General features: G+C 48.8%; 2 long non-coding RNA genes across 16 annotated transcripts in view; both read left to right on the forward strand.

Moving 5' to 3' along the window:
- LOC128852529 (uncharacterized) overlaps positions 1–10,167 on the forward strand; it is a 65,280-nt gene extending 55,113 nt beyond the window's left edge. For both annotated transcript variants that reach the window (XR_008450427.1, XR_008450428.1), the window contains exons 6-8: positions 4,391–4,418; positions 4,544–6,610; positions 7,393–10,167. This is a non-coding gene — a long non-coding RNA (uncharacterized LOC128852529). The remainder of the gene's footprint in view (positions 1–4,390; positions 4,419–4,543; positions 6,611–7,392) is intronic.
- Positions 10,168–11,405: 1,238 nt separating this feature from the next.
- Positions 11,406–25,353, forward strand: part of LOC128852528 (uncharacterized) — a 62,296-nt gene continuing 48,348 nt past the window's right edge. For 10 of the 14 annotated variants that reach the window (XR_008450414.1, XR_008450416.1, XR_008450426.1 and 7 more), the window contains exons 1-2: positions 11,406–12,316; positions 19,330–19,493. This is a non-coding gene — a long non-coding RNA (uncharacterized LOC128852528). The other 4 variants (XR_008450415.1, XR_008450412.1, XR_008450420.1 and 1 more) reach the window with 4 other exon arrangements.

Consider the following 25,353-nt stretch of genomic DNA (forward strand, 5'->3'; position numbering starts at 1 on the left):
GTCTCTGTGGGGCTTAGAAAGACGTGTAAAAGTGTGGGTAGAGCCTGTACATCAGCGATTTGGAAATGCAATGAAACCTTTCATAGGACACTGCTGGGTGGTAGCTCGATTTGCACTAACTGCACACAGCTGAATTCTGAACACAGAATTCACCTTACACCATATTCTCCAATATGAGTCCTACTTGGCAGGAGGGTTGTCAGCTGCATCGCCTGCATTTCACAGCTGCTTTGCAGGGCCAGGCTAATGCCTTGTCTCACGTCTCCCCTCTCCCGTCTATGGCTGATTTCGCTGCATTAACTTACCTGTACCTGCATGCAAGGCCTGGTTAATTCGACCACTATAACAGCTGATGGAACATGTACAGTTCTTTCACCGCTTGGAGTGGTTTCGCCCTCTTCATCAGGGCAATGCCAAACCCTTTGGAAACACCTTGGAGAGGGAATCATTCTTTCCATGACACTGGCACGGGGATGGGAGGGAACTGCGTTACTTGCTAAGCAAACTTTAGAGGCTGATGATAATTCCCAATATGAAATCTTTCTTCTTGCTTGGAAACCTTTGAGTCCCATGGAGTGTTTTGTCTGCAAAGGGCTGAATACATCATATCAGCTTGAATGCATTTGATTCCTCAAATCAGCACCTGCTCAACAAAGTCCCAGAACGAGCCTCTTACATCTGTTTTATTTTTGGGTGCAGAATAAGGGAGCCATTCAACTCAAGCTGATGTGCTTGAGGACTTCAAGGACGAAGTGAAGTGGGAGAATAACACTGAACTCAGCTCAGCGCTCGGCGGATGAATTCAGCGCTATCCTCTATTAATGATTTAGCACAACCATTGAAAACATGGCAAATCAAATGCTGAAGAAAATTCAGATGTTCTGGTTGACTTCACCTCAGGCATGAAGTGTCACTTATGCTTTTGAGCAGTTTTATTGGTGGCAGGACATAATAACTATATTGGTTGGTGGATTGGCAAGTTGAATGCATGAAGATTGAAGAGCAAGGGTGTCTTTTCTGTCCTTAAGAACTCCAGTCAAGATATGACAGATCTGTTCTCAGTTTTTCCATTTCAGTGATATTCCACTGCTGGGAATTGTACGCTCGCAGAGTAGCAGAGATTGGAAGGGACCTCCAGAGGTCATCTGGTCCAATGCCCCTGCTCAAGTTGAGTCACCTACAGCCAGGTTTCCAGGACTGTGTCCAGAAGGCTTTTGAACATCTCCAAGGAGGGAGATTCCACCACCTCCCTGGGCAACCTGTTCCAGGGCTCAGTCACCCTTACAGTAAGGAAAAAAAAAAAAGTGGTTTTTAATTATCCTGCATTTTGATTTGTGACCATTGTCCTGCTGGCAATACACTGTCTGATGCAGCCCAGGGTACCGTTAGCCATCTTTGCCACAACAGCACATTGCTGGCTCACGTTCGGCTTGGTGTCCACCAGGACTCCCAGATCTTTCCTCAGAGCTGCTCTCTGGGTGGTCAGCCCCCAGTATGCCTTATGGGAGACAATGTCAGAAGCCTTCCCGAAGTCCAAGTAAACAATATCTACTGCTCTCCCCTAATCTACCAGACCAGTAGATCATAGAAGTTTATCACTCTGGTCCAGTATGAGTTCCCTTTGGTGAGCCTGTGCTGCCTACTCCTGATGGTTTCCTTGACCTTACATACTTGGAAATTGTTTCTAGGGTTAACTGCTCCATCAATTTTCCTGAATCAAGGTGAGGCTATATGCCTGGTAGTTACCCAGGTCCTCCTCCTAACCTTTCTTGGAGACAGCAGTGACAATTGCTTTTCCCCAGTCCTCGGGCACTTCACCATGATCGATCAAGTGGCCTTGCAACGATATCTGCCAGCTCCCTCAGCACTCATGGCTGCATCCCACCAGGGCCCATGGACAAACACATGTCTAATTTTCTTAAGTATTCTTCGATCTGATACTCTTCCATCAAGGGTACATTTTCCTTGCTTGAACTTCCCCTCCAGCCCCTGTCTCTGGGATCCTTCTCAGACAAGCTGGAAAGGCAAATCATAGTATGGGTCTGACATAGCTGATTTTGTTTCTGGCAGGCATGGATGCACCCAGAAACCTGGATTCTTGTCTTACAGCACTGGGAATGGGGAGAATTGCCCCACTTCATGGACTGGTTTAAGTTGTGTTCAGCTTGCTGCTTCTCAAGTGCGTCGTTGAGTAGAGTGGAGGTGGCCTCAGCGGGGAAGGCTGGATGCTGGCTTTGGCCCCGAGATTGGCACTGATTCCTGGGGAGGGAAGTGGGAGGCAAACTACTTCTGCCCTGGCGTGAGATAGAATCTCAGCTTTAGAGGCTCTTCAGGTGCAGGAAGGGTGGCCGGCAGGATAGCTCTGCAACCTAGAGAGAAGCAGAGGGGCTCCATCCACCAAGGTGTGGATCCACAGCCAGGTCTTCAAGAGCTGGAAGGTTTCTTCCCTAGGATAAGCTAGTTTGTGTTCTTCTTATGGTAACAGACATCTCCATATGCTCTATCTCCGGTGGTTTGCATCACTCTAGAGGGCTGCAGGCTGCTGTGTGTGTTCTGCTGGCCAATCACGAGGAGGGTGATGTTTTATTTTCCAAATTTCAAAGGGACCTTAGGCGCTTGAGTATTCAAAACGAATAGTTCTGCTTGCTTTAAAGCAATTATTTTCTTTCAGCGAGCACTCTTCAAAGAAAATGTTATTGTAGGCAAGCTGTTAGGGAAGCAGATTAAATGCTCTGGGGCCCAGATAGTTAAAAAGACACCAGTCCTTCGGCTGCTGGTTTCTGCTCCCCTCCTGTGTAGCCCCTTCCACAGGGAAATCCAGCTTTCCTATGAAATTAGCCGTGAGGTGTCAGAAAGTGGTGTGTGCGCCTTTCTGGGGATTTGAAGTGGCTGGGATAGATCAGAGGTGGATCTTGGAGCAGGGCTCCAAGGCTTGTTGGTACAAATGCACCTGGGTACCATTACATCGGAACTGAACGTGGTAATTGGAGCTGCTGAGTAGTTTCCCCCTTGCATCTTTCTAACAGCAGCCGATACAAGGGGTAGCAGCCTGGTCAAAGCGCTGCAGTCCTAAAGGCTGATGTCAGGTAGCATTAGCATCTCTGAAAGTATCTCTTAGAGGTTATATAACTGCTGTTAGGCGTGAGGTGTGTTCTGCTGACATATAGATACCATAGCAGGAATATCTTGAGGAAGCAATGCCAAAAGGACAGTTGCTTCTCTGTTTCTCATAGGTGGTCATGATGCTCCAATTCCCATCCCCAAACTTTGGCCTGACGTTAAAAAGGACTGGTGTGTTGCCTCCTGATTGTTCGTACATGTATGATGAGTAGCGTGGCTGTGGGATGGAGAGGCTTGAGCTGTGCCTCCAGGGTACCGGGAGGTGGATTTCACTGTCTGTGCCTCAGAGTAAATGTGGCACAAGGCAGCTGACTGGGTTTGTAAAGAAAAAGCTGTTTAAAGCTTTGATATGCTTTGCCTGTCCTTGCACCGAGCTTCGTACATCTGTTTCACTGCAGGGCCCACACCTGATCCACTGTGGATGTTCGGGATTTGGTTTCTTTAGATGCTGGCTCTAGCGGCGCTGACAAATCTGACTGTATTTGGCATGTCTGGGCTGACGTGATCTATTAGAGTCGGGGTCACCGCTATTGTGATGCCTCCAGCCTGTGTGTTGGGGCGGTGGCAGCCATGCCTGCCCCTGCTCCGAAGGCTCAGGTGGCTCCTGATACGGGGTCAGAGTTGGGAGCATCAGATGCTGAGTATTGGCATGAATTATTCCCTGGTTGCATGTGTTTTGTGTGAGCAACATCATGTCTGGGCAAAATGAGAACGCTTCTAAGCCCATGTGAGAGGCACCTAACAAAGCTGGCTGCCCACATCGTGCAGAGCAGCAGTGCCACCTCTGCCAAAATAGCCCCCGAGGATGTGGAAAAACTCAAGGTCTCTCTCAGGCTGCTGGTGGCACAGGGTATGTGCATTGGGTGGCAGTTTGCATGCGATTAACAGCCACAAAGGAGCATCCAGAGTGACGCTGTCTACCCTCTCCACCTCTAGACTCTTTTCTCTCATGCTATCCGCTCCAGCTAATTTTTATAGCACCTCCTCTGTGGCCGTGGTGCCCTATATGTGCACAGTGGAGAGGAAATAACATGAAGGTCACCCATCTGGTCTAAGCCACAGAAAGGTGTTGCCAAGCCAGGAGCTGAGCTCCGGTCACTGGAGTTGTATTTCAGGGTCCTTAGGCACAAGGCTGTTCTCTTTCCCTGAGAAACTATTAAGCCTGTTCAAGAAGCAAGGGTAAGCTCCTCAAAATGAAGTGGCAAAAAGTAGCCTATCGGGTCAATTTTACTTCTTCTGAGAAATATTTCTTCTTTCTTTTTCTTTTCAGTATTCTGAATTGCTGGCTGGAGCAAAATGTAAGTAGAAAATATGACTGGAGAGCCCCATAGGGGCGTTTCCAAGTATGGAACAGCTCGTTTAGCGCTTTCCCAGGTGTTGCGAGAGCTCACAGAGTGCTTGCTTTAATGTTTTTGAATCCTAGAAAGGTGCGCACCATGGCATCTTGTGGTAGTTGCGTTGCCTTTAAACACAAATTTATAGCCATGGAGACAGGGGAAATGAGAAGCTGCTGATCACCCCTGGTCTCCTCTCCTGGAACGCTGTCAGACTCCTACTGCTGTCACCGGAGCTGCTCTTCTTTACATGAGGACATCTTGTATGCAATATACTTCTGAGTTCCTGAGCAGAGGTAGGTGAAAATAGCCCGGTGGGGTGCAGCCATGACCACCTTTTTGGGGACATCTCGAGAGCAGTCCAGTGCCTCTGACGTTCAACCTCTTCTATGCGCTTGCTTTCTTTGTCACTGCAACGTGGCACCTAGAAAGCCACGTGCACCGTGTCATCCTACATAAAATCTGGTTTTATTTGAAGTTAGAAGCAGAAGAGAGTTGAGTTTGTTCAGACACAGGCTCTGGGATGCAATAGGTAGCTTTGCCACAGACTCCCTGCTGGCAGGCAGAGGGTGATGAGGCGGTAACCTCTCCATCAGGACCTTCAGGAGAGTAAACCAAGATGCTTTACAGCAGTCATGAAGATGCCCGCACCAAGGGCCACCCAATTGTGCACTTCCCTATACCTCAGGAGCTATAACCTTGCTTGCAAAACCCTCCTGACCACAGGTAGGAGCACCTATTATGTGCGGTTTAGTCTCTGTGCAGCTCAAATCCTCTCTGGGAGCCAGAGAAGTCGCTCGTAGTTTGACAGCTAATGGCCTGGCTTCTTTTAACGTGACACAGCATAGAGGAAACACTGCATTCAGACTCTGGCTCAAGTATGTAATGCACATTTGGAAAATGAATTGTGATTTATGATGCACCCAGCATGACCGCACCATTTGGCTGCCTGTGTATGCACTCATCTCCCAGGGTTTCTTTATAACTTCTCAATGTTTTATTTCACACTCCACCTTCCCCTGCTGAGCCCGTCAACCTGGAAATTGGACTCTGAGGGGACTTAGCCAACCAGAGTCAATTGATGCCATTTCCAGCTCATTCCAAACAGCCTGCTGGTCACCACACACTTTTACTACGGCCCTTAAAAACCAGATCTGAGCTTGCAACAGCCTCTGAGAAAGAGATATCTCATTTCTTCTATGGAGGATCCCTTGCTTGGGTTTGGAGGTAAGTGAATAAGCCCATCTCTATGCATCTGACCTAACTGTGACCCACGTGAAGGCGAAGCTCCTGAGGTCCTTCAAGCACGTATGGTTCTGTTTTGATCCATGCCATGTCCTTGTTCTGGCAGGCTTGCAGTCTTGTTATCCAGCCTGAAATACTCATGGGCCAACTTCTCCTATGAGGGACCACAAATCTGGGTCACTGCTTATGGGCTGAAATGTGGAATTAAGCAGCACTTGTTTGATAAGCTTGCTCTCTGTAATGAGAAAATATCCTGGTATGATGTGAAAGGTGCCTTTGAAGCCTCGAGAGGTATCTGGAGAGAGGAAAAATAGGGGAAAAACTCTAATCCTAAATTTAATTGGCATTAAGAACTCGCCCTTTGTGTATTAAAATTCTCCGGCAGTGTGATAGCTGTGCTGTGATTATTGCAGGAATGAGTGAGAATTCCTGTGTGTTCAATTTGCCATCAGCCATGGATGCGTGTGTCAGTTCCCTCTAATTATACAGAACATCGGTTTTGCTTAGAGATTGATCATATTTCAACACAAAGGCACTCGAAGTGCATTTATGACAATTTGCCCATAAACTAAAAAATGGTCTCATTTTATAGCAGAAGGACCCTCGGTTGAAAGAAATTTCTGCGTGCTCTTGGGTCTCACTGCATCCTCTGAGGACACAGCCACAGGTCTGGGAGAGGCAGCTTTGTCCCAAAGAAAACCCTGCTGTGACTTTTCATGGGAAGTCAATCCTACAGCAATAGCTTTTTGAACCTCTCCAGTGCTGCCCCCACCTCGCGGTCTGGGTTTAACCAGCAGGATTTTGATTGTTGACTTCCAGAGTCAGTATCCTCCGGACTGAGCCCAGGATGTTTTCCTTTCTTCTTGAGATCTGCCTCGTTTTTGCTTCTTTGCAATTGTTTAGAGTTCCAGGTTAGTTAAACGTAGCTTTTGCGATGTTTCAGGCAGTGCTTTGTAGAGAGGCACAAATAGGGGGTGTACAGTGCGAGTTCACCACTGTTCATAAAATGTTTGAAATTCCCCATTCGTCACTGGAGTTAACACTCATTCAGGATCCTAAACTAGAGGCCGGGTTTTAAAAGCTTCCATGTAAAAAATGGAACTCATCTTTGATCATCATAGCCACCATCCAACAGGTGAATTGTTTATTCACTGGAAAACAAAGCTGTCATTTTTATAGCCAACGGTAGCAAATGTGAACGCTGACTGTAGGCAGGGCAGCCTGAAGGTATCAGGAGTTTTATTTCTGTGTTGTAAGTCAAGAGGAATTCTGGAGATTAGTGAGGCTTAAAACTGCAGAAGCAGAACGCATGGGGACAGGAGAATATTGATTAATTATAGGGGGTCTACAGGAAAGCTGGGGAGGGGCTTCTTGTCAGGGAGTGCGTGGACAGGATGAGGGAAAAAGTTTTAAGCTAAAAGAGGGGAAATTTAGATGAGATATTAGGAAGAGGATGGGGAGGCCCTGGCCCAGGTTGCCCAGAGCGGTGGGGGCTGCCCCATCCCTGGAGGTGTCCAAGGATAGGTTGGATGGGGCTTGGAGCAGCCTGGTCCAGGGGGAGGTGTCCCTGCCCATGGCAGAGGGGTTGGAACCGGATGGGCTTTGAGGTCCCTTCCAATACAAACCATTCTATGATTCCATGAATTGCAGTGATCTAGTATCCTAAAATCCATCTGTTGCTTCCCTTTCTCAGGCACAGGGATTTTATTGCAAGTCGCTCTGATTTTCCTTCAAGACCACTACCACAATTCTTCTTTTCTTACTCTTGCTGTGGTATTTCCAGCTCCTGAAAAGCTTCAGGAACGAATTTGCTCTGATTTGACATCTTTACCTTCAGAAGGATGCACTGAGTCGGGATATCCTATTTAATATGATCCTATTAACATTCCACTAACAATGGAAGCGTTTACTTTTCTTCCAGGTAAGTGATTTTCCAAGGAGAAAAGCATTCTTCAGATTTTACCATGCAGTGAAAATATGGTTACTTGAGAAAATACTCTTGGTATGGAATTTAGTTAGGAAGTACGAAGAGTTATTGTTATTGTAGAGCTCTCATTATTTTTTTTCTGGAATTTTGTTGTGGATCGTGGCCTTTATGCAATGTTTCTGCGAGTGCAGATGTCTGTACAGCCCCACTGTAATACTGTGATTCTGCACGTGCTTTAGTATTCCATCAAGGACCAGGAGATGCAGAATCTGAGTGAGGAAATACAGATTTGAACCTTGGCGTCTGAAAGACAAGGGAGTACAGCCAAGCGACTCTTCTTTAGAGAAAAAAGTAGATGAATGCAAGCGGCAGAGCTGATACAGAAAACTGGGAGGAAGAAGCAAAGACCTGTGTGTGCAACTCCTGATCCTGCTGATGGAAAGAGAGATGGGCAAAGCAGCTGCTGCCCAGGGAGGGCCTACGACAGCATCCCTCACTGCCACCATCACTTGGCCAAGCAAGCAGTGGCTGGAAGGACAATTTATGGATTGTCAGTTTTCTGCTTCTTCCCTTGCCCTTGTTTCTTGAAGAACGTTGGTGACAGGGGCTGCCACTCCCTTGTACAGTCTGGCATGTCTTTCTGAGGACTAAAGCAGTGTTTTGAGACTGTGTTTAAGACTACTGCCCTCCAAACCCTCTGTGATCTTGGAGAACAAGTCTTACAAGGAGCGGCTGAGAGAGCTGGGGGTGTTTAGCCTGGAGAAGAGGAGGCTGAGGGGAGACCTTATCACTCTCTACAACTGCCTGAAAGGAGGTTGTGGAGAGGAGGGAGCTGGGCTCTTCTCCCCAGTGACAGGGGACAGGACAAGAGGGAATGGCCTGAAGCTCCGTCAGGGGAGGTTCAGGTTGGATATCAGGAAAAAATTCTTCACAGTAAGAGTCATTGGGCACTGGAACAGCTGCCCAGGGAGGGGGTCGAGTCGCCTTCCCTGGAGGTGTTTAAGGAACGGGTGGATGAAGTGCTGAGGGACATGGTTTAGGGAGTGTTAGGAATGGTTGGACTCGATGATCCAATGGGTCCTTTCCAACCTGGTGATTCTGTGATTCTGTGATTCTGTGATCTGAAAACGTCAGTGTTGTTACCCAGAATGGCAGATGGAGACGAATTGGACAGAAAGCCTTGATGCTATTCTGCCGCGTGGCAGCAACCTTCTGGCTTTACAAGCCTGTCCTGAGCAGACATGTCTACAGAGACGGGTATGTGGAGCTCTGCAGCTTAGGGCTTCATGGGCTATTCCTCTTAGCAGACACAACAACGATGTATCTGTACCAGAATAATGAGAGGGCCCCACATCACCCGACTTGAGCGCAGTTTGAACCACGATGTTGTGTTTTCCTGCCTGTGCCCATGTTGCAGAAGATGACACGCTTTGGCTTTGTGCAAAATCCAGCTATCTTTGCCTTCCCTCTGCTAGGAAGTCTACAACTTCGAATACCACCCCCAGCTTACTTTCTGTGCATAAGGACAACAGCTTCAATGAGTGGGATCACTCCAAGTCTTGTTAATTTAGGTATACGATTCCAGTGAGTGGTACTCCTCCTTGCATCAGTTTTACAGCATGTTTTATCCCGAAGCGCTGCAGGCTGCTCGCGTTAAGCAACACCATCTAAAGTAGTGTTTGAAGGTAGAGAAGGATACGCGCATCTTAATTGAACATCTGTCCTAGAAGGAGCTGAAAAAGAGGTTGTCTGCCAGTAGCTCTCACGCTGTCAGCGAGAAGAGAGCTGGACTTCAGCTAATCCTGCCGACAAGAAGGCCGGGGAGGGACTTTTACAAGGGTGTATAGTGATAGGATGAGGGGGAATGGCTTTAAATTGGAAGGGGGAGGATTTAATTAGACATTAGGAAGAAGTTCTTCACAATTAGGGTGGTGAGGCACTGGCAAAGGTTGACCAGGGAAGCTCTGGATACCTCATCACGGGATGTGTTCATAGCTAGGCTGGATGGAGACTGGAGCGGCCTGATCCAGTGGGAGGTGTCCCTGCCCACGGCACGGGGGTTGGGACTGGATGGGCTTTGAGGTCCCTTCCAACCCAAAGCGTTCCGTGATTCAATAATCACACAGGCTGGCTGCATCGGTTCCTGCGATACTGAGGGGCCCTTGCGTCAACCTGTGTTACTCCGTATTGCTTTGCGCCAGCCTTAGGTCTGCTGCGGCCAACTCTGGTGCACACTGCCTTGTCATGAGGTCTCCGAGACGCTACTGTCCTGCTCTACAGTGAGTCTTGTCTGTTACCATCAAGTACCCCACTCCCTCATCCTTCCCCCCGGCCTGTCTCTGTCGCTGCTGGTGACTGACTACTCATGGAACTAAAACAGTCTGGCTCTGCCTGCTGGGTATCCCTTGGCAAGGTATAAATCCCTCTTCACTCCTGCTGTGAAAGCAGACATCAACAGCAGGGACCTCTGCCCGGTGCTGCCGCCCAGCATGAAACACCCCAGGAGGACCTCTATTGCATTTTTGCTCCAGCAATTTCAAACAAAAAGAGCTTTGTGTCGTGTCTTAATTTTAATGAATGCATGGTTTTGCCCATGCTGGAGTCAGGGACCTGGCAGAGAGTGAGCACAATAAGAGCAAATGGGCCAGGTCCTCCCTCTCGGATCGTATTTAAGTGCAATAAGTAAACAGAGGCTGTTAAATGCTTTACGCGCCACAGAGCATCTTGCCAGCTTGGCTCCAGAGGAGGCCTTCCCTCCTGCAGGTCCAGGGAGTCAGCTGAGGGGATGGGAAAGTTTCACAGCACTGTTCATGAGCTTTAAATGCCAACAGAAGTGCCACTGCTGTGCTTAAATGTGGTTCTTGCTAATGAGATGGAGCCAGGGTTCCTCCAGACAGGTCTTTTTCTCTGTGCCTTAAATCCATGATGTTGTTTGAGATTAATCACAAGGTCTGACCAGAGGGACCTGTGTCCTCCCTGGGATGATGCATGGTCTAATCGAGCCTATTCTGACTGAGAGTGACCCCTTTTATGCAAACTCCTACTCAACCACCTGTAATTGTTTCTAGGAAGCTGGACCAAAACTGGAACTGATTTCAGCACTTTGTGACTTCCAATTCCCTTGAGGCACCCTGAGACAATAAAACCCTCAGAAAAAGAGTAGCGGGATCACGTTTTTCACTAAAAGGTGTGTTTGCCTTTGTGTGACTTTTCAGTTGGCTTAAAACCTGTTCAACTAAGTTGATTTTAAAACCAGGCGGAGTTGCCACGCGGGCTGCTTTCCAGGCTTTGAGGTAAACCAACCTTTCTGCATGGAACTGATCTCAAAACATCTGAAACCAGCCTGGAGCGAAGCATGTTTTAACCTTTTCCTTACGTTCATATAACCTCACACTGTGGAGGGAAGTGGTGGTGGTCAAGGTTTTGGTCTCTTATTGGTGCTTTGGTAGTATTAGCTTTACTACTAGGCGTTATGCCCAGAGAATTTCTGGATGTCTCACCCTGGAGGTGTTCAAGGCCAGGTTGGATGAGGCTATGAGCCACTTGATCCCTGCCCATGAGAAGGCAATCGGAACTGAGTAATCTTTAAGGTCCCTTCCAACCCAAACCATTCTATGAGTCACTGGTGTAAGCTTCTCGATTAAGATGAAATATGAGATGGTCTGATGTTATAGCAGTTCACTTAAGTTTTTACATCAAGTGTTGAGCCATGGAGAAGTGCTGCTCGCTGTTATCCATGCCAGAGCTCGTGAAGATGGGATATGAAAGGGACAGACAGAGGGGGAAAGATCAGGAATAGAGGAAGTGGGGGTGCACATTGAGTAAAGTAGGAAACCTTATCTAATAGAAAAAGAGGAAAATGTCTGTGGGCCTATCAGCAGGTTCAGATATGGGCAAGGGACATTGGACCAAGTCCTGCAGATGAAGTATTTTGTGGCTGAAGGCATGGCCTGGCCAGAAGATTTTTGTCAGCACTTGCAAGAATTTGGTGTGTTGACAAAACTAAACTTCTGAGAACAGCTGAAGAGGGTCAGACGCTTCCTGACCAAAGGAGGAGAAAATTCATCCAGTGTAGTAAGTGATGGCACCATAGAATGGCTGAAGGACACACCAAGAGCAAACTTCAAGTCTATTTCCAGACAGAACCAATGGCTTTGGAAAACTGTCATTGCGGAGGAGCAGTAAAACTGTTTAAACACGTTTCATTAAGGTTTGTTTTCTGACTAGCCTGACTGGCTACCCATCTCCAAGCAGAAGAAACTAAAAGGTGGCAAAGGCTTATCTCGACCTGCTACGCTGCTGAAAGGTGAGAGGCGCTTTATAATGCGTGTTGAACCCCTGCTGTCTGGTACTTTGTCTGAGCATCTGTCAGAGCTTTCTTTGTGCTGCCAATGGCTTAATTAAGCCCTCTTATTTCTCCTGTGCTATACAATGTAGCCTGTTCGATAATTGTGTAACTGCTCTGCTCTTTCAGATGGATGGATACCTGCCAGCATCCGTGTATAATTCTTCCCCGACACCAGGCACGTTGTCCCAGGCCATCCCCATCGGCACTGGGGAGTTGCAGTATGACAATGAGAAGCGTGGGTTTCCTGCCTGAGAAAAGAAGATGAATTTGCATCCTGGAGGCATTACTGGAACCTAAAAAGGGCTCCCCGGAGGTGTGGCAGAGCTCTCTGACCTGCTGCAGGTTTATTTGTCTTGAGGCGACAGCCTGAAATCCGGGTTGGCTCTGGGAAACCACAGGTGGGCTCATCCATCTCCACATCTTCCTTCTTGGGAACCCGGGGACAAAATGGGAGCGCTTTTTGGCTGGGGAAACTTCTGCTCAGGTGCTTCCTGGTGCTCGAGGAACTAGTCTCACGCTATGGATAGGGTGTGTTGCTGGTTGTTTAGCCTGGAGAAGAGGAGGCTGAGGGGAGACCTTATTGCTCTCTACAACTGCCTGAAAGGAGGTTGTGGAGAGGAGGGAGCTGGGCTCTTCTCCCAAGTGACAGGGGACAGGACAAGGGGGAATGGCCTGAAGCTCCGTCAGGGGAGGTTCAGGTTGGATATCAGAAAAAAATTCTTCACAGTAAGAGTCATTGGGCACTGGAACAGCTGCCCAGGGAGGGGGTCGAGTCGCCTTCCCTGGAGGTGTTTAAGGAACGGGTGGATGAAGTGCTGAGGGACATGGTTTAGGGAGTGTTAGGAATGGTTGGACTCGATGATCCAATGGGTCCTTTCCAACCTGGTGATTCTGTGATTCTGTGAAACTGGAGGAGTTGGGACAAAGCCTGGGAAATTCTGCTTTGCCCTTCCCATGCCCTGTAAAATGGGGATACCCTGAGACTTAACCTCTGCATTGAGCCGCGCGGTGGCAGTTGGTATTCAGCAGCATCTGGAAACCTCCAGAGAGCTGGGCCCTGGAGCTGGAAAGCTTTCTGGGTGGCTGTTTTGTGCTAAGGCGTGTACAGGTGTAGCATGGATGCTCCTGCACATGTATGTTTAGTTACGGAGGTTGTGGAATTCGGGTGGTCCGAGAACAGCTCAGACCTACACAGTTCTTTTTCTTCTTGAGCTAGTGAGCGAGCTGCTGTCCTCACAGGCTGGAACGGTAGGTTAGAAGCAGCTTCCCAGGAACACATCAAAGAAAACAAAGCTTGTATTGGAGAAAAGACTGATCCGTGTTCGGTGTGGGCTTTTTAAGTGAAACCACTTCAAATGTATCCATGTCTTTTCATGCTAAAAAAAAAAGAACGGGCAGTTAGCATCTCCTTGCCAGTTCGAAATTACGGACTTTGTCCACTGTGTTCTATTTATTGCCCATAGCAATTTTCTTGGCCTTTAGGAAGTAAGACGGGTAAGCCGAACATTGCAATTACTCTGCAAGTTGCCAAGGCGCTTCCTCCACCCTGCTGAAAACTGCTATGAAGCCTGTGCTATAGCTAAATCTTCTTGCGAAAGCCAGGCCAAATGATACTTCTAGGCGTGATGCTACGTCCACCATACTTATGTGGAAAGGTCAGCTATGAATTTCGTGCCTCAAAGAGAGGCAGGCTGCAGTTAAAGCCGTATGCAGCTCCATATCTTTATTCCGCATTCCTCCCAGGTCTGTATTCCCAGGGTTGTTAAGCAGCTACTATTCCTGCGTGACAGGAGTAGTTCGCCAAAAACATTTCCATGCAATTAGAGCTGTAATCTTTTCCTCATCCAAGCGGGCATCCTGCAGTTACCATTCCCTCCAGGTCAGATCTGGGAGCACCCCCTCCCTTTACGTCTCATGGAAGAAACAATCCCTTATCTCGCGGAGCTCTGCAAGAGCTCTTCCCTGGTTTCTTTGCTGCCCAAATGTTGAAGGCTACAGACTCCTGTTCAGGGAAAAAGGCAGGAGACCCCGCAGGAGACCCTTCAGACCCCTCCTGAGCCTAGAGAGGAGAGGGCTGAAAGACCAGGGTGGTTGCGAGGAACATGAGCTGGCTCCAGCTGTTGTCCAAATCGGAAAGGTGCCTTCATCCTCAGCCAAAGGCAGCTTGCTCCCCCGCCTGTGGGCCTCATGCTGTTGATAACTTCCCGATGCTGCTTGCAGAATGCGCGGGGCACATCTGCTCTGCTTCCTTGGGCGGCTGCATCAAAGCACGGACTGCCCTGGGATAAATTAGTGGTGAGTGTGTGCATGCAATTAGATGCCCAGCAGCTCCTCCAGGGAAGGGTTCGGCTTTCTCCCCGCTGCACCAGGACGGCTGTCCCTGCTGTGGTGGTGCTCCGCGTGCAGCTGCCATGGATGGGGAGGGGAAAGTGTGTCTGTCTAGGATGCTTTGCCTTTGCTGCTACAGAGCAGCCGCTTCTGAGATGTGTGGGGTTTCAATCCATCAGGCAGAGAACAAAGTTAACCTAAAGGGGAGCTTGGCGGGGAGGGAAGACCGCATCTCATTAAAAGTCAGCTGGAAAAGCCTGTCCGGGATTAGACACATATTTTGCAGATCAGCTTAGTGTGTCATTTAGCCTGCTGGAAGCCAAAGTGCTGGCGAACGTGTCTCTCTGCTGTGGAGGGGAGGAATGGTGCTATAAATACCCGGAGCTGGGGTCCGCGCATCTGATAGCCCCTCCGGCAACAGGCAGAGCTACCTGGAGGCTGTACCAGCTCTGCCCTCCTTGCACACGAACCTCACTAGAAAACGATGTGTGATGGTGGATGGGGCAAGAGCCGGCATGAAGCCTGATCAACAGCTTCCCTAAAAAAGCTTTCAGGGAAGGATTGAGACTCATGCAAGAGGGAGGACACAGTCCATTTCTGTCCTACCCTGTCACATTCCTGTGGAGATAAACCTTCAGACGGTGACTTGAACGCAAAGGCAGTTGAACGAGCAGTGGAGGTTTCAAGCAAAGAAGGGAATTTTATTTTTTTGTTGTTCCAAAATCCTCTTTCACTCATCCCCGCCGGGGATGTACGCATGCAGCAGTGTGAGAGATCTAAAAGAGCTCTTCAATGCCGCTTTCTGGCAGGAAATCTCGTAGACCGGTTCCCTCTGTCTTTCTAGAGTCCTCCTTGGTTACAGGACCCCACCTTTTGCCGCAGGCCCCAGCTGAGCCCCAGCTCCAGCAGCATGGGTTGCGAGCAGAGGTGCCATCCTCCAAATAGTTTGTGCTGTGCTTCCCTTTCGCAAGTGCGAGACTGGCCGCCCGGCGGCAGAGACTCTGCTGACACGTAACTGAGCTCTGTCTCCATCGCAGTGTCTTGGAGAGGTTTGCTCTCAGCAATAAACGTGATCTCCCTTGCAAGAATTTCACATTCATTTTTCTTTTTAAGAGCGCAGCAGCCCAGAAAGGAGGGGGAAAAACTCCAAACCCCAGGACTTCACAGCTCTGTAGCGAGAGCAACTTTCTCATAGTCTCACTGGAGGCTGGGATGTGGTTCTTCGGTACTTACTACATTTCTGATGTCTATGCTGGCTGATGACCTTCGAGTGTGGCGTCCCCACACCCAGGAAAGCAGCAGTTCTCCACTCAAGCCCTTCAGCTAGGTTGAGAAGAGCCCTACGGTTGCAAAGAGACCTCCTCGGTCACTGGGTTGGAAGCAAGCGTGTTTGACATTTAGATAGGACATCTTTTAGGCAGACCTTGGGTTATGAGGCCAACATCAAGAAGATGAAGATGGTGACGACTGCTGGGCTGATAAATACTTGCCTCTGACACATTGCAGGGGCATTTTTTTCCTGCCATTCTCCGTCTGAGCCCAATTCTTAGAAGGCCTTAGGTGAAAGTTGCTCCACGGGTAAGTCCTCAGTCTTGTTATGCTGCTCTGTGGCTCGGCTCACTTTCCTGGCTGATTGTTTCTCTAGAGTCTAGGCTCACTTTGAGGTCTTTGGGTAAAAAGTGCATTTTTGTTATTCCTATCTTGAAAACGTGCAGCTGCGGGAGCTGTGGGCAGGGACTAAGCTCGCGCTTATATACAGAGAGCAATTCCATGGAAAGCTCAGGTAACGTGCTCTGCAGACCAGATTCAAGGGTGTGTCCTCCTGCATTCCTCCCTTACTTTGTTGAGCCAACTGAACAGCAGAAAAGACCCCCGCTTCTGTGCCCCTCCCCAGACAGCCCCTGGCACAGGAGAGAAATGTCACGATAAGCACCTGACTGGGGAACCGACAACCCTTTCCCTGTATTAAAAACGTACCTCTTAGCAGTCCCTGCCACTTCATCTTCCAGCTACGCAGAGAAAGGGAAACTACATCAAAAGGTGAAGTCACTAAAGAATGACATTTATACTAAGAAAGAAAATGAAAATGACTCATTCACTAAAGCCTAAGGGCAAATTCAGTACCTTCTGCGTCTCAGCCTGCTCTGCTGGTTGGCTTTAGAAGTCCCATTTCTCTTAAACGACTCTTAAACTCTCATTCTCTTTTTCAATATAGTGTTTCTCTAGTTCTCCTGATTGAGTTGGTTTTTGGTATTGTGTATCCAGGACACAAGGTGAAAGTGTGTTCTACCTGCATTTGGTGGGGTAGGATGGCTGCTGCTTCATCAAGTCATAGAATGGTTTGGGTCGGAAGGGACCTTAAAGATCATCCAGTTCCAGCCCCCTGCCATGGGCAGGGACACCCCACTGGATCAGATTGCTCAAAGCCTCATCCAGCCTGGTCTGGAACACCTCCAGGGGTGAGGCATCCATGACTTCTCTGGATAACTTGCGCCAGGTCCTCACCACCCTTACGGGAAAAAACAAGTTTTTCCTAAAAGCTGATCTAAATATTTCTGAAAATCAAAGCAAACAAACAAAAATTCTTCCTAATATCTCATCTCAGTGTCCCCTCTTTCAGATTAAAACCTTTCCCCCTCAAGCTATCCCTGTAAGTCCTTGATCAAGAGCCCCTCCGCAGCCTGGGATCCCTTCCATTGTGCGGAGGAGATGAGAGCTGCTTGATCCTCTGAGGAGAGGAGGACTGTGGGAGCTCACGAAGGAACTGTCTGAAAAAAAATAGACTTTTTGATGTTAAAAGTTGACTCTGTGGAGGAGCAATTCTGTCTAATGTGTATGTAGGATTATGTAGAGGAACGGGCAGGGCTGGACTGACATACCGCATCTGCCTGCTGTCCTATCGACAGCTATGCCTTGCAGAACAACCGTTCCTCTTCTCATGCTGTCCTGGTTACAGATTGGCAGGAGGTAAGAGAGGGCTAAATCATGGGGTCTGAAAGCTCACAGTGAAAAGCAATTGGTTTCTGAGGCAGAGAATAATACAGGATGTTTGGATTCGGGATACAGATGATCCCTTGCAGTGCAAGATTACATTTTTAACCGTCACGGTAGCCACGTGGTGATGAAATATTTCCAGTTCGGATGCCTGCTCTCAGCTGGTGTAAATCAGGGCTGATTCCTCCAAGGCTGCGATGAGTGATAACAGCTTAGGTACTGGCTTACGGTTTGTGTGCTGTTTGCATGTGTACAGGAAAACGCGTTCTGCAGCCACGCAGAAACTCCTCTTGCCGGGGGTTCTGGTGTTGCTGAACAAGGGGTGAGCTGTCTCGGACAAGCGTGTTCCCCACCCAACCCATAGGATGCTGATGGCTGTGCCACCCAAACTGTCCGGCTCTATGTGTGCTACCATTGCATCGCGGTCCCTCACCCTCTTCTGGGCTGCAGGCTGAAGAAGTCTAGCCAAGTGGGTTGCTGTTGGGGTGGTGCTAAGGAAATGTGAATTAAAAAACAGTAGAAAGTGATGCCTTTTTATATTGAGAAGCCCTCATTTCGTTGCCGGTTTGTAGAGAAGCCAAACCTCCCCCCGCCCCATCTCCCTCCCTCTGCTGAGGTGAAGTGACTCCACAGTAAATCTATTAACAAATTAATACCAAAGGATGAATCCCTCCGCTAAAAAAACATGTCCCAGAGAGAGGTCATCTGTCTGTAGATAGTTAAATCAATACGTTGCTGAATCACTCTGCAAATTGAATCGGTTGCTGAGGAGAGGGAGCCTTGCGCGGCGTTCGCTGTTGGGCTCTCTCAAGCCTTGGTGATGCTACAGGCTTGGAGCGGGCGGCACCAACCGGCAGCTGGCTGCCTGCTCTGGGGAACACCACACTGGGAAGAGAACCTGGGAAAGCCCATGGTCTGTCTTGGAGAGAGCTGCATGACAGCCATTGCCCTGCTTCTCGCCCTCCCGCGGGAAAGGCAACCCTTCCCCGATGGATTCACCCACCTAGGCAGCCCCTCTGGCACCACGTAAAGGGTTCTCCCTGTCTTGGACAGAGTACTTTGCCCCTTGGGTCACGCTCTGTCCCATGAGCACTGCTGCGTGTGTGCAGTCCTCAGCGGGGCTCTGCCTGCTCCCCCGACACATGGCATATTTCATTATCTCCAGGCTTTCAGGTTAACCTCCGAGCAGCCCCACAAAGGTAGGTCATCAGATTTTTTAGCCCACAGGTATTTCTAGACTGTTATCTCCTCTAATCATAACTTGGCTGAGCAAGCCTTATTGAACTCCGTGAGTGCCTCCACATAAATCAATCTCTCCAGACCTCAGCTGTGTGTTGTTAATCAGCTTTGAGCTTGCTCTGGTTGGTCAGCCTTTCTGGGAATGGCCTCCTGCAAGCTCGATGCAATCCAGACGCAATTACCAGGGTCCTATAGAGAGGAAGGATTACTTCCCTGCTCCACAGGCTGGGGTCTCTCTCTGCACAACTGGATTGGCCTTTTGTTTTTCTGCCCTATTGCCTTGCTGTGTGACAGATCCGGGCTAATCCATCAATGAGTCACGCTTCTTGTGGAGCAGAAGTAATCTTCAGAGGTGGTTCAAAGGGAAGGAGTGCTCTGCGTCGTACAGCTGAGCAACAGGCAGCGAGGGTGGCCCCGGTTGATGTCGCTGCTTGGTTGACGTCGCTGCTTGCAGGTCCCGATGTGAAAGGTTTGGGGCCGCTTTCCTGCAGGTGGTTCATGTGGATGCTGGGTGTGGATCATATAAAGGCTAATTTCCTTCTGGATAAGTGCATTGCATGTGTCTGCTTTGGGGTGAGGTGCCAGCAACAGGAGTTGCTTTACCGACTCGTGTGCTACACGTGATCTAGCAGGGTAAGGATCAATATTGTCAAAGACAGGACCAAGAGCTACAGATGTGGTAGGGAGCTGCCATGAATGCAAGGCAGATGTCACCCTCCTAGGAAAGGAAGGGTGTAGGAATATACCTGTAGACTGTACATATCTTTATTTATTTTTTTTAACACTATTTGCAGAGCCAACAGGAGCCTTGGATGATCTTTAAGGTTCCTTCAATCCTGAACCATTCTACGACTCCATCATACCCAAGAAAAGCGAACGTCCACCGAGGACACACCAACCTCTCCAAAACCGCTGCAGCAGCAGAGAGGGCTGTGACAATATGCCAAAAAAAAAACAGGTAATACAGTTATTGAGACAATGTAGGAATACGGTCATTGAAGAATTACGGTAGTCAAAGTCAAAAGTCCTCAGAAATGGCTATTTGGAGTGATTGTTAGGGAAGTTGGTGGAGTGTAACAGCCTTTGTGGCTCTGCTGTTGGATAGCTGTGGGGATGTGCTGACTGAGCTTTAGTACAGCACTGTGTATGTGAACTAGCAGCGAAAGCATTGGTACTCGGAAAACAGATCTGTCCTGGTGGCTTTAACACGTGTGCTGTGTGAGAGAGGGCACGCTTGTGGGGTGGAGGTGATGGTAGAGTGGGTGACCAGGCATGCCTTGTGCCTTGAACTCAGATAAACTGGACTGGTGGCAATGAAGGATGCTGGACTTCCAAACTAGGCAATTGCTTTTCCTTTCTTCTGGAGAAAAAAAGCTTTCTAGCATCTAATTAATTTGCATTGACTCCTGGTGTACAATTATCAGTGATGTAGAGGGCTGTTGATTTGATTTGTGATCTAAGGCTCATTGGAGTGTATACGAGCCTCTTCATTCCCTTCAGCCAGCTGTGGGTCCGGCCATTGAGATCGAGTGTGAATTTAGCATCCGGAGCCATGGATCTTCTTGCCGCTCAAGTAGATTTTGTAAATATAACCATTATTCTATCTCCGTCACGTTTCACCCAACTATTTACGCTCTGGCTGTCGAAGCTCCATTTCTGTTCCTGAGATCCTTTAAAAAGGGACAGATTATCTCTACTGTTCTGGTGCATCAGGGGGTTTATTTCTCTAACTGGAGAGTTTGCTTTCGTCTGCGTCCCGTAACAGGACTCACTGCAGATCCGAAATCCTTCTCTAAAGTCCCTGTGCTAAAACCTTCCCTGCGTGTACCGTACGGCTCCATCCAGGCGACAAGCCAAAAGCCTCGATGTATTGTTTTTCAGAAAAAACTTCCGCAGTTTTGGTATCCAGCTCCTGAAATTTCAAGTTAATCCTGTTCCCGAGGAAGCTGGGCTTGCGCGGGGTACCAGAGGGACATCGTGCACACTCCTGCTCCTTTGTGCACACCAGAGGGGAGCGGAGGACAAGAGTCTGGGGGCGGTTTGCAAGGCAGAGCTGATGCAGAGCAAGGAGCCTCCCTGGTTTGGTGACTCTGTGTCAGGATTCCTCTCCCTTGCTTTACAAATCTGGACTGGATATATCGGAGAAAAGGCTTTTTCCAGGCTCTTAATTTTTCGAGAGGTGAAAGATTTTGAACGGGCTTCCACGGCCTGGCTCCGTGTCTGTCCAGAGCCAGGGAGACTGAAGACAGGTGAATCTATTTAAAGGCTAATTTTTGCATGGATTAAGGACCTGGAGCTCTGTGAATCCCTCAACAGATTCCCATTACCAGGGTAGGGAGGCACAGGGGGTCTGAGGCCCTGCTGATGGCCACGATTTGTGCGCTTCATACAGAACCCCTTTAACTGGGCCTAAAAAAAACCCCAAGTGGGACAGGGTTGGGTAGGATATTTGTTTGAAAGATAGAGTAACTTGTGTTACTGTGTGTTTCTAAGCACAAGATAATCCTTTTCCGGCTGCGCTGGCCTTGCGAAGTACCTACCTTCTGTGCTTTTGAATGAACTTGAAACCTCTCGGGGCTGAGCAAACCTCAATGAGGAAACCCCTTAGCTGCACACAGGAGGCGGACAAAGACGCGCCTTTGTCCTGGGGTGGCCTTGCTCCTCCTGCTCTCCGGGCTGCAGCTCCCTGCCACAGTCCTGAGCTCTTTTGCAGCCCTATCCTATCAACCCATAGCCTGTGAAGAGCATCCCCAACTCAGGGTGTCTGTGATGGGTTTACTGCCTGGCAGGCTGGGGAAAGAGGTGGAGGATATCAACAACCTCTTTGCCAGGACCTCACATCTCCAACAAAGGCCCTGATCAGGGGAGCACAAATCCACCCTTTCCTGGCGTTGCTTGTTCCTTTTCTCAATTCATTCTTTGGGGTTTTTTTTGTTCCTGAGCTGTAACATAGGCGAGAAAGGAGCCCACACCAGGATCCCTAGAGGCAAGCAAGCTATTGTCCTTAAAACAAAGGAACTGTTCCTCAGATGTATTAGCAACAATGTGAACTGCCTGAGACCTTTACTTCATCCTGGACCAGGCTTCCTGATGTTTTCTAGGATGCTTGTCTGGTCTGTCAGCTCTGAAATTTAGGCTTCCAACTCTCATTGATTCCTCCTAGCAAGACTCCTGGTGGTTATTTGAGTGGTTATTTCTGGTCCCTCAGGACCAGTAGGCAGTGTCCCCTGTTTCCAGTCCTCCAAAAAAAAAAAAAGCAGTTCTGCTGCCTTTGCCAGGGCTCGGGACCAGGATGGAGCAGGAAACCAGAGCTGGTGCAACGCGTCTCCCCCATTCTAACAGGTGAGAAACTCTTCACATGCAGAAAGCAGAGTGAACAGCAAGCATCGAGCTGGAAACGGGATCTCTCCTCATTTTACCTTGTGATTGGGAACAGAAACATCAGATGGATTACAGAGAAATATTGCAGGACTTCCCCTAGCTTCACCAGCATCTTTAGATCTTTCCGTATTTCATTTATCTGGGAGAAGAGCGGAAAGAAAGGAATGCCTCAAGTGAGCAAAAGCGTTTAAAACCCAGTCAAACATATTTTTTCCCCTACATTGCCACCTACATAGCTTGTGTCTTCAGCTGGAGCTACCACCCCCCTGTACCCCAAGCTGGCCCGTGGGGAACATGGAGATGCTCAGACACAATACGCCGTTGTCTCATCCGTGCTGTGCCTCCATGGAGAGCTTCACTGGGCAGTGGAAAGAGCTCGGCCTCAGAGCTGCTCAAAGCCTCCTGGGACAGTCCAGAGCTGGAACTGGAAACGAATGCAGATGCTGCTGCTTCTTGCTCACTTTATCCCAACAATCTCAAACTGCAGAGAGCTTTTTTGTCCTAGGAGGTACTGGCGTTCCTCCAAGCACAGGGGGACCAGATGGAGCAGTAAGACAGCTAAAACTGGAGGGGAGGGGAGTATCTGTGAAGGACTTGGCTTGAAAATAAGAGCATGTAAACCAGCTGTTGCTTTGAGAAACAGTTTTGTTGCTGATTCCGGAAAAGGACAGTATGGGGACTGATGTAAAAATCAGCCCTGATGAGCAGATGTGTTTAGACTGTATTTTGAAAGGTCAGAAGGTCAAATCGAAAGGCATTGAGAAGTGTATGGCGTACGTAGGGGGGTCTGTCTGCTGAACAGCACAACACCTCACTGCCTGCCTTTCTCACGGACGCTCCTTTGGGACGGTTCGTGGGGCTCAGAGAAGCAGCGCCTTCACCTCTGAAGCTTTCAGCATCCAGGATTGTGAATTTCTCTTGACAAGTCCTCCCCGATGTGTTGCAGAGCTGACTCTTCTGCGTATCAGTTCCCTATGATGCAGATAAGGCAAGACACGTCATTAGGGAACCATTTATATAAGCGACCTGACATGGGTTTGCCTTGCCTTGAGATTTCACAGTTGTGGAAGCCCCAATGGCATCTTTGAGCCACGGCCACCGACCCAGTTATCTACTGCACCGCCCTGGCCAGGTTGAACAGCCAGTGGTGGACATTGCCTTGCCTGGTGCATACCGTTATCCCACTGAGATGGTCAGGAGTACTGCCTCACATTTTCCGGTCAGGTATTTGCTTCTGCGCATTGCTATGGAGATGGAGGCCAGCGTGACAGGCACTGCACAAACAACATGAGACAGTCTGTGTCCTGGGGGACTCGGTATAAACCCAACTACTGAGCACTCTGAAAGGCGTCCAGGGCACAGAATTCCCATTAACACCACCAAATGGTGCTGCTGTTTAGTGCTTTGAAAACTGATCTCACTCTTAGGAGCAGAGGGGAGAGGGGGGAGGGAAAAAAATCAGGGGGAGAGTGGGATGAGTGCATGCAGAGAGGCATCGCTGCTCATTGAGGACAGGAACCCAAGTGGTTGGTTACACCGCTACAATTTGTGCCTCAGCTGCTGTTGCAGGAGTGCGGCAGAATTTATGTTCCTCTCTTTAACACACTGGTGTGTTTTATGCAGGACTTTCCATGTGGGAATGAAGAAAGTGCAGCATGAAACTTCAGATTCAAGCTGACTCCTTGCCACGATGCTAGGAAGGATTTGGGCTTAGAGCAGACCCAAAGGATGATGTTTCCCCCTTTGGGTGGTCGTAACAACCCAGCAGATCACACATACCGTGAGCAAAGCTATCGCTCAGCAACACAACACGTGGCTGATGTAATTATGTTGTGAGGGGCAGCAGCAGAGAAGTGTGGATTTATGTTCTGGTGAATGTCTAAAACAGTTGAGTGTCGGAATTCCGTCTCCTTGGTGACAAAACCAACCAATGGAAAACAAAAAAAAAAAAAAAAAAGGAAGTTAAGACTGTCCGGGGGCCCTTCTTTATTTTCAGAGCGGTGTGCGGTGAATTAGCCTGGCCCTCACCTGCTTCTTTACCCATGGCTGGATAGCAGAGCTTGCCTGGCTTAATTGTTCTTTGATGATGCTATTCCTAACAAAAGAGGACTCCAGTTTGCCATAGGCAAAGATGAGCAAGAAATTTAGGCTAGAGGGACAAATATCGAGACAACCGTTCGGCTCTTAGTCACCTGGTTTGTATCTGACAAATGCAGTCAATATCCTCGGGAAGCCACTTAGTGCCCTAAGTGGAACGAGTTGCCTTTTCCCTTGCAAACAGATAACCGGTTTCGTCAGAGATTGCTCTATGAGCTGACATTAATGGGGAATTAAAACAGGAATAGTCCGCTAGCCAGCTGTAATGATAGACCTTCCTTCCTTCCCATGAGAGGGAAATTATGCCAGCACAACCCCCGTGCGAGCAAGGAAAACAAAGACCTTCTGAGATGGTCTGCATGCTGAGCTCCTCTTAGCAGTTCTCTGAGTGACCTTGGGCACCATCCTTATCGCACAGTCTCCATCTCTACCCTCACCATAGCGATGCTGAGCTTTGATATAAAAGTATTTTCTGACCTTCCCGCAGAGCCCTAGGTTAAACCCAGCCTTAATAAAAACGTAGATGGCTCATGTTGACAGACCAGGCGGGGGCAAGTGACTGCAGCTGGTGTGGGAGCACCCCCGCCGGAGACACGTGAGCCATTGTGTCCCGTGCCGACCAGCTGGGAAGAGGGAGCCGCTCTCCTACAAAGAAATCTGAGCCTCTCAGAGAAAACACAGATCTTATGATAGCAGAAGTCATCACCTTCCTGGCATGGCGCAGCCATCAAGGGTCAGGCCAGACCTGGCTTTGGGCAGTTGCAGCGGTGTGGATGGCCAAACCGTGATTTTAGTGCACGCTGGTGGCCTCACTTATCGATGGAGGCTTTCACAAATGGCAGAGAGGGGTCTTTGATGTTTGCACACTGCTTGGGAGCATCTTACGGTGAGCGGTTCGTGGTTGGAGGTGTAGGCTTTGAGAACTACCTGCAAGGAACAAAGCGCTCTAACGACAGTTTGTTTCTGAATCCTGGACGACAGTTTGTTTCTGAATCCTGGATGTGAATTTTCTTTGGGGCTGGTGCTCATAGCTTAGAGGCTGCGAAAGCCAGGACCGTTCTGCTCAGTGCTTTCTGGAGGTGGCCGAGGAAAAAGTATTTCTTTTTCATACTGCTGCTGGGCTGAAAGCCACCTGCATGCCTGCAGTGCAGCACCATGTCCTCAGCAAGCTCCCCCGTGAAACGAATGCCTTGACAACGTCAAATCAAAACATTTTTCGCTTCAGCTCAACAGGCTGGAAAGAAAGATTAGGTTTCCCAGGTGGAAAATTTCCCACAGAAAATATTGGAGCCCTGTTTTCTTTCCGATTAATGGATGTTGTGACCCTCTCTCCCCAAGTT

The sequence above is a fragment of the Cuculus canorus genome, chromosome 6 (genome assembly GCF_017976375.1).
Source record: "Cuculus canorus isolate bCucCan1 chromosome 6, bCucCan1.pri, whole genome shotgun sequence".
Lineage (NCBI taxonomy): Eukaryota > Metazoa > Chordata > Aves > Cuculiformes > Cuculidae > Cuculus > Cuculus canorus.